Below are 8716 nucleotides of genomic sequence, written 5' to 3' on the forward strand. Positions count from 1 at the left end.
TCTGAAAGTCTGTTTGAGAAAGACAGGCCAGGGGTCAGAACTCCAAAGCCGAGTCACCTGTTAGTACCAGCCCTTGTCTTACCAGAGAATTCCAAGGTGTTTGGCCAAATTACTCAGATGCCCCTTAGCAGTGAAAGGCCGCAGAGGGGCAGCCGGGGCTACATTCACGTGCGGAAGGACCTTGGCTTGCCCCTGAAATGTGCTTCTCCCCAGTCCATCCAGAGGCACAGCTGAGGGAGTTTGGGGTGACACAGCTATGAAGTCACACACAAGTTTGTTCTAGCGGGAGTCCTGGCTCCCTTCTAGGGGAGGAATAAACACATCTAGCCCCTATGAAACATGTGGGCGTCAGTAAAAAAAGGTCACCAGCTGCCTCATTCTTGCAACACAGTTATTGGCATGAGGAGCTACTGGGCAGTGAGCCCTGGGCCAAGCTCCAGGCTCCACAGTGAAAGGATAGTCACGGTCCCTTAGAGCTAATTGGCAAGGCAGAGATTGATCAAATAATCCCATGGAGAAGTGTGTCATTAAAACAGCGTTCAGAGCCCTGAGGATGTAGCGTTTGAGAAGCGAGCTGAAGGGTCAGGAGGTGTTAAGGAGATGAGGTGAAGGAGCCAGGAACGGGAGTGACAGGCAGGGTTGGGAACTGATTCTGACACGGGAACAGAAGCCACATGCGCAAAGGCCCTGAGGCAGAAGGAGCATGTCGTGAAAGGAGCCACAGTGGCTCTGGAGCAGAGGAGACAGGCTGGAGAAGGAAGCAGATGCCAGACTGGGCAGACCTGGTGGTTCCTGGGTGAGTCCAGCTTTTATTCTCCCGACAGTGGGAAGCCACTGAAGGGCATTAAGAAAACTACTGCAAGCAAGAATTGGGGAGTTGCTGGCTCCATAGTGTGGGGGACCCTACAGTCAAGAATCAGGAGCTGTCAGGAGAGCAGTGCTCATCTGAAGCTGAGAAATCGGCTTGGATCCCAACTGAAGGGAACCCTGCTTCTCTAGAGGCCAAGGAGCAAAGAGAGAGAGCTGGGGCAGGTGTGCCCAGCCACGGTGGGCATAGGGCGCGAAAGCACAGAAGCCATTTCTAAAACCCTCCCCACTCTCACCACCCCCCCCATGCCCAGAATAAGATCCATGCCAGGACGTAGGGTTTGGAAGGATAGTGTAAGTGTTGGGAACTTAAAGGACTTGTGCTGAGCTAAGTATCTTGCAATTGTTCAGCTAAAACTCCATCTGGATAACACTTGCCCCAGTTCCCTTGTACTGTGGCAAAAACAGACCTGCAATATGTCAGTACCCAGGTCACACAGCTACGGACAGGAAGCAGAGGGCCTGCAGGGAAAATTAAAGGGGCAAGACCAGGAGTCACCCGAGGAGACCCTCGTCCCTCCTAGCAGTTCCTAGTAGAAACAGCAAGCTTTGGGTGCTGTTTCATCCTAGGGTGCAGACTGCAGAAGCAGAGCAGAACTTGCCCACCAATTGCTACCTTGGGTCCATTCGTACTCATTTTACTTTGTAGGGTTTTGAAAGCGTGTTCTCTCCCACCCTCGGCCGAATGCTAAGCCCCTCGCTGAAAGAGCTCTTCTCACTTCAAAAGCACTCCTTGGTCCTGATCCCTTCCCAACTCAGTTATTCATCCAGAGAAGTGTGTACCATCCTCATGCCTTGCCCCGCACTGCTTCTGTTCTAGGTACCAGCCTCCCGCTGGTGCCTCTGCCTCAGTCTCCCCACCCCACACTAACTCTTGTTTGGTAATAATTTTCCACAACACAGATGTGATTCAAACCTTCCAAGTCTCCCTATTTTCTACAAGTTAAAATCCAACTTCTTAAAATCCAACATTCAGTCTTTACCACCTGACACCCACCTACATTTTCTGCTTCTTCTCCGACCCATTCTCTGCCCTGCCTTCCCCATCTCATCACTCTGGTCACCCCAGTCCTTGCAAACGCTGTCCCCCAGCTCAAGAGGGCCACTCACAATTATCCAAATACATTGCTTGCTTTCCCACCCCAAAACTTCTGCTCATATAATCCTCTCTGCTTGAGATATCCTCTCCCTCCCTTCTCTACTTACATGAGTCATACCTACCGTGCAAAGTGAAATTCAAATATCACCTTCTTGAAATTAAAGCCGTCTTGTCCACACTGTCATGAACTGCACTGTGTCTCTTCATCTGTGCTTGTACATATCATAGTCTGAATTTTACTGTGTTTAATTGCACGTGTGTGTGGCCCAAGTAGAATGGGAACTCCTTGGGATCAGCCAGGCATCTCACTCCATTTATACGCCCTAGTGTCTTGCATGGTGACTCTCTTATAACTGGTTGAATTTAAGTGAATTGCAGCTCACAAGACTCTACATGATCCTGCCTCAGCCCACCTCTCCAGGTGCATTCCGAACACTTTCTTCCATGCTCTCTCTCCAGCCAGCAACCTCTCAGCTTAACCAAAGTGTCTTCAGAACTGGTTCCCTGGGCACGGGTACCCTGGGCCCAGACCACGCCGGTGAGCTGCAGCTGCTTCGTTCTCTCTTCCCAAGATGAAGGGATGAGGAAACTAGTGCTATTGAGGCCCAAGGCAGAGGAGAGAATGGTTCCCAGGCAAGACTGCCTGGAGAGGAGGAGCAGGGAACCCTGACACTGACATTGGGGGTTGAAAAGCAGGACTTCTCTGACTGTGGGTGGAGCAGTGGGGACTGGGTAGGATGGCAGACACCCCTGGTTCCCTAGACCAGGTACGTTCTCTTCCTTTTCCCTTCTTTTTTTTCCCCTTAGAATGTGATTTATTATTTGATTTTAGTTAATTCACTTAATTCTTCATTTCCTCATCAATGAAACCTTTTTTTTTTAATTGGAGGATAGTTGATTTACAATGTTGTGTTAGTTTCAGGGGTATACAAAGTGAATCAGTTATACATGTACCTATATCCACTCTTTTTTAGAGTCTTTTCCCATATAGGCCATTACAGAGTATTGAGTAGAGTTCCCTGTGCTATACAGTAGGTCCTAGTTATCTATTTAATATAGAGCAGTGTGTATATGTCAGTCCCGAACTCCTAATTTCTCCCTTCCCCCGCTTCCTTTTCCCTTCTGTCAGAACATTTTTCTAATTCAGCTGCAACGTGTTCAGTTTAAACTACTGATTTCCCAGCAACTAGGGGTGTCCATATGACCCAGTTCCGGCCAAGGAGATGGGAACAGAACTATACTCAGGAAGAATTCTAAGAAAGACACAGTAATATGTCCCTTTTGCCCTTTGCCCTTTTCTTTTTCTCCCTTCTTCTGTTCCTTTTCTTCTTCCTCCTGTCCTTTCTCCCCCTCCCCCTTCTCCTTTTTTTTTTATTGAAGTATAGTTGATTTATAACTAATTTATAACAACTGTGCTGTGTTAGATTCAGGTGTGCAGCAAAGTGATTCCGTTATACATATATATACCTGTGTTCTTTTTCAGATTCTTTTCCATTATAGGTTATTACAAAATAGTGAATAAGGTTTCCTGTGCTATACAGTAGGTCCCTGTTGTTTATGTATTTTATGTACAGTAGTGTGTATCTGTTAATCCCAAACTCCTAATTTATCTCTCCTCTCCCCTTTCCCCTTTGGCAACTGTAAGTTTGTTTTCTATGTCCTGTCCTTTTTTTTTTTGTCAGAAACATGGATAGGATGCCTGAAGATGAAACAGCCATCTTGCAACCATGAAGAAAGAAGTCTGCAGCTAAGGATGACAGGGCAGCAGCTCGAAAGAGCCATCAACGACATCTGAATTACCTCATTTCAGAGTTCTTGTTACATGAGAAAACTCAGCTCCTAGTACATAAATTTTTTTTCCAGGCTGAGAATTTTTTTTTTAAAGATGAGGACACAGGGATGGGGGGCAGAAGTTTGTACAGGCCAGGTCACCCCTCCCTCCCGTCAGAGGCTGACAGTGGCTCTTCTTGCTGAGTCTGTCAGAGGTGGCACCGGCTGTACCCCCCAGTACATAAATCGACTGTAGTTGGTTTTCTGTCCCATGCAGCCAACACACCCCTAAGGGATACAAGAAGGGAGAGCAGCCTTTCATCATGAGAAAGCAGAAATTCAGCACAAGCCTTCCTCCCCTATAAAACCTACACCTGCCACTTACAGCCCCACTGGCACACACTTGACACACACCAGCACATCAGAAACGCAAATCCCAGCGTCACTCTTTGTGGAGTGCGTCCTGCATGGTCCCTTTCCTTAGCTCTCTTTATCTGGGTCTTGATTTTTCGAAAAGGAAGAAAGCAAAGGCAGTCAGGGCGGGGGAAGTCTGAAATAATCTCTCCCTATCTTCCCACAGGAAAACTATGACGTATGTCAGGAAGCAAGGCGTGCCAAAGCACGGATGAGATTTGTTTCTAAGTGAAAAATTCACCCCAATCCCAGTAGTCTGGAAAACCAGTTGCTGCCTGATTAACTTAAACTTGTAAGCGTGTAACGTCACCTCAAGGTGCTGATCTCTAATTATGAGCACACTTCTTCCAGAGCCGCTGGTTATCCAAGTTAGAGCACATGACCACTCCTCCCCCCACCCAGCCTTTCCACTCTGCAAATATGCACCCATTTGTCTTTTCCCAGTGAATGCAAATGGGAGAAAACTGAGTGGTGTTGCCCTTTGGAGATAATAACGTTGGAAATTCAATACCTAATGGCTCCCAAACAAGACCAGAATAGCTTCGTGTTTCTGTTATCCCTATGCACAGAGAAGCTGACAGCCTGTTAGCATAAGCAGGCATCTGAACTCCCCGCCCCTCCCTGAGTGCCTGGAGCCAGCGTTCATGGAGAGAGACACCTGTTTATCATCATACACTTTCTTCCAACCCACTGGATCCAGGCTCAGAACAGAGGCTGTAGCTGAGTTTGGGGGCCAGGAAGAACTATAGTGACACAGAAGGCACCTCCATTCAGTCTCTAAACCAGCTTTGCAACTAGACAATAACCCATTAGTCTAGGCACATGTGCTGGTCAAGTAAGACTGATCTGAATCCACTTATTATTTCTCACATCCCCAACTCCCCCCCGCCCCACCCCAAAGCCCAAGCTAGAGTTCAGGAAAGAAATTAAAATGGTTTGGGGCTGGCAGACTGTTGAACTTCTGTATAGAGAAGTCACATGAAGCCTGCAGATTAACTACCATGAGGGGAGGAGCTTCCCTACAGAGCAAAATCGGGTGCCTAGAGACAAACCTGCATTTTTCCCGAGGGGGACAGGGCAGTAGCCAGAAGCCTGGCATCCTGGGCAGGTCAGCAGACCCCTTGTGGTCATGGAGGCTCTGTCTCTCCCTCTGTTTATGTTGGACTCCTGGGACCATTGCCTGCTCTGTCCCTCTCAACCCTCCTGTAATTCACTTGTCTCTTTGATGATGCTGTTCAAGTAATTGCCTCTCAGACCAGAGGCGTATTTGATGTCCACCATTTCAAGCATTATCTCTATTGATTTTCATTTTTCAGGCCTTGTACGGAACCTTAGATGTAGCTTGTGGGAGGTGACAGGTATAAAACACTCACCATTCTAGCCACTCACTCTAATTGTAAACATTTATATAGCCCATGGCACACAACTCCTTCCCGAGACCTTGTTAAAAAGAGAATCTGCAATCATCTTCCTAAATTTAGCTCAGGACTTTCTTTTTCAGAATCAGGAGAAGGGATGCAATGATTTCACCCAGGGAACAGACTAAGTTGTTTACTTTTACATGGTGAGTAATTTGAAGACGGGAGGGGTGTCTGGGTTATGTTTTGAACCCTCTCCCCACTCACCAATATAATTAGTGTACGGTCAGTATTTACTGAATGCAAATGATGGGAATGATATTGACAGAGAAGACCACCACGCGTCAATAATTAGCCCCTATATGGGCGCTGTGAGGCAGTCGGAAGCTGTGCCTTGTCTGACGGGAAGGAGAAAGGGAGAGATGGGAAGCAGGCTCCCTGAGACGCGGTTTGCAGCAGACACCGGGTGCAGCAGACTCATTTGGAGACTTTTTTTTTCCTTTTTGGATGTGCCTGGCTTCATGCAGGATCTTAGTTCCCTGACCAGGTATCGAACCCGTGCCCCCAGCATTGGGAGCATGGAGTCTTAACCACTGGACCACCAGGGAAGTCCCAGGAGACTATGTTTTAAATTATGGTAAATTGTGTTTCCAAAGATGGCCTCTCCCATCCCACAGGCTCTTCTACAGTGAAACTTCACCACTCTTCCCACTGAAAGTCTGGGCTGGCTCTATGTCGTGTTTTCAGCAACAGAAAGAGGCAGAACTATCATCGTGTAACTTTCTAGACTGGGCCTTGAGAGATCTGCGACTTCTGCCTTAGACATTTGGAATGCCACTTCTTGGAGGCCATCTGCTTTGGAAGAAGTCAGACTCCTCCTGGAGAGAGAGGGAGAGAAAGACAGACAGACAGACCACGTGAACATTCCCAGCCCAGCCGAGCTGAAGGCAGCCCCTTGAGTGAGGCTGACCGCAAACCACTGAGTGGCGCCTGAATTCCTGCTCCTCAGATCAGGAGTAAATGAAACGGTTGTTGTTTGAAACAGAAAATTTGGTGCATAGACTGCCATGTTGTTTTCAGAAGACTTGAAATGCCAATGATAGTTTAAAAACTGTACGCCTGATGAAGGAAGACAATTTAATGTTTCATTCGGATCGAGAGGTGCATCAAATTGAAGGACAGCTCCAATCGGCAAACAGGTGTTTCATGATGGTATCCAAGAAGAAATGGTTGGTGATGGACAATTCAGAAATGCTTCCCCAAAATGTGGATGGTTCTTTAAAAAGTTTCAGGTCACAGCCCTTGCAGAGCACACTGAGGCCCAACACGCTGATTCTCAGTCCAGGAAACGTGGGTCTTCCAGGTATTAAAAATAATAAATATATAAATAAGTATAATAAATGAACAGAAAATTTGGGAACATTTTGTTCTGCAGCCATAGCTGACTAAAACAAGGTGACTGGGTCCCCCGCAGGCCCATGGACCAGACTCTCCAGGGATCGACCTGGGCATCTGTATTTTTACAGGCCCTCCCTGGCACCGAGAAGGAGAATTTGGTCTCCCCCTTATTCCTCCCATGGCCGCTTCACCCGTGACCCAAGACTCAGTGGGTCAAAGCTGCAGGAACCCAGGCCAGGGACACAGAGTAAGAGAGATCAAACAGACTCAGAAAGGCAGAATCTCGAAGAAACAGGGCACAAGAGATATCTGTGTGTGGAGCTCTGAACTAGACACAGCAGGAGAGTCAAAGGAAACAGAGCTATGGAATATTTGAGCCAGGTGAGACCTTAGAGAACATTTTGCAAATTGGGACCCCAAGGCCCAGAGAGGGGAACTGACTGGCTCAAAGTCACAGAGCTTATTAGTGGCCCAGTGGGGACCAGAGCAAGGTCTCCTGAGGACTGGCCTATCCTTCTTCCCTTGCCCCACCCATCTCTCGGGGTTTCTGTGTCCTAACTGAGCAGTTGAGAAAACTCACGCTTTCCTAAATGCATGGAAAATATTTTAAAATATTAACTAAGCTGTGTACTTGAGTGCCTATTATTAATGTCCCAATCCAAGAGAAGGATCAGAATAAGAGGTGGGACTAATCAGGGGCATCTTCCTGGAAGAGTTGGGCTTTGAAGGAGGAGGGTTGGGGGTTGGGATGGGAGAGCAGGCTGAGGCTCAGAGGTTGGAATAAGATGTGAGGGAGGTGCAGGCCATCTACTTGGCAGATTTGGAAGCCCTGCCGGGAAGGCACCGGGGTTTGTAAGTTTCCATCTAGGGCCTGTTTTTCTTGTCTGGTTCCTCCACCAGTGGAGGAGAGATAGGGCTGCCTGGCAGGTGCCCAAGTGGGAGGACCTGGACACCTGAATTTGGTGTCAGAATTCCATTCTCTGCCCCCCTCTCCCCTGAAAGTCCAGCCCCCCCTTCATCATTAGGGGAGACCTCAGAGACACCACCCAGCTGAGTTTCTTTTCAGTTTCCCATTCTTTCCTAAGAACTGCTAGGCACGGAGCACACAATTTATATGTTCCCGACTGCCCTTGGCCCAAGATTTTACAAGAGAGAAGGGATTTTGCTTGTAGTAGGAGAGGTCAAGGCCCGTAGAGGGAAGAACTCCCTTGTGATCAGAGTGGGCAAAATGAGCGAGGTTGGTAAATTTACTTCCTTGGTAAATAATTCCTGCTCATCGGAGAGATAGATCCACAACGCCATGCCAGAGAACAGGTTCTTCTGGAAGGCGGTGAGCCAGTCGTAGAACAGACATGGATAATCACTGATTGGACTCGAGTGCTGTTGGTCTTAAGCAAGCTGCTTAACTTCTCTGGGCACCAATTTCCTCCCCTGTGAAGACATATTATTGGTAGTCTCTATTCCATGGGATTATTATGAGGATTGGGATAGAAAACACGTGTAAGATACCTACCACAGTGCCTGGCAATGACGATTGCTCAACAGACATTTGTTTCTTGACTTTCCTGTACTATCCAAGCCCACTTTGACCAGCCCCAACAGAGAACTGTCACTGACACCTATCACGGACCTACCGTGTGCCAGGCAGGGAACTAGGCGCATCCCACTCCTTCTCACACAACAACCTTGAGTGCCAGGTGTTCCCGATTCCCAGTTTCCTGTGAACTCCACCCTGTAGCAGACCATTGTGACAAAAAGTCCTAGCAGGTGCAGAGATGCAAGACAGCAGCGACTGCAGGGTCAGAGGGAC

The 8716-nt window shown here is 47.9% G+C and overlaps 1 long non-coding RNA gene across 1 annotated transcript; it reads left to right on the forward strand.

Moving 5' to 3' along the window:
- Nucleotides 1–3904: 3904 nt before the first annotated feature.
- Nucleotides 3905–6882, forward strand: LOC137229729 (uncharacterized). The gene is made up of 3 exons (XR_010945817.1): nucleotides 3905–4442; nucleotides 5652–5714; nucleotides 6186–6882. It is a non-coding gene; the product is annotated as an uncharacterized lncRNA (long non-coding RNA).
- The last annotated feature ends 1834 nt before the right edge of the window (nucleotides 6883–8716 follow it).

Source organism: Pseudorca crassidens, chromosome 9 (genome assembly GCF_039906515.1).
Source record: "Pseudorca crassidens isolate mPseCra1 chromosome 9, mPseCra1.hap1, whole genome shotgun sequence".
Classification (NCBI taxonomy): Eukaryota; Metazoa; Chordata; class Mammalia; order Artiodactyla; family Delphinidae; genus Pseudorca; species Pseudorca crassidens.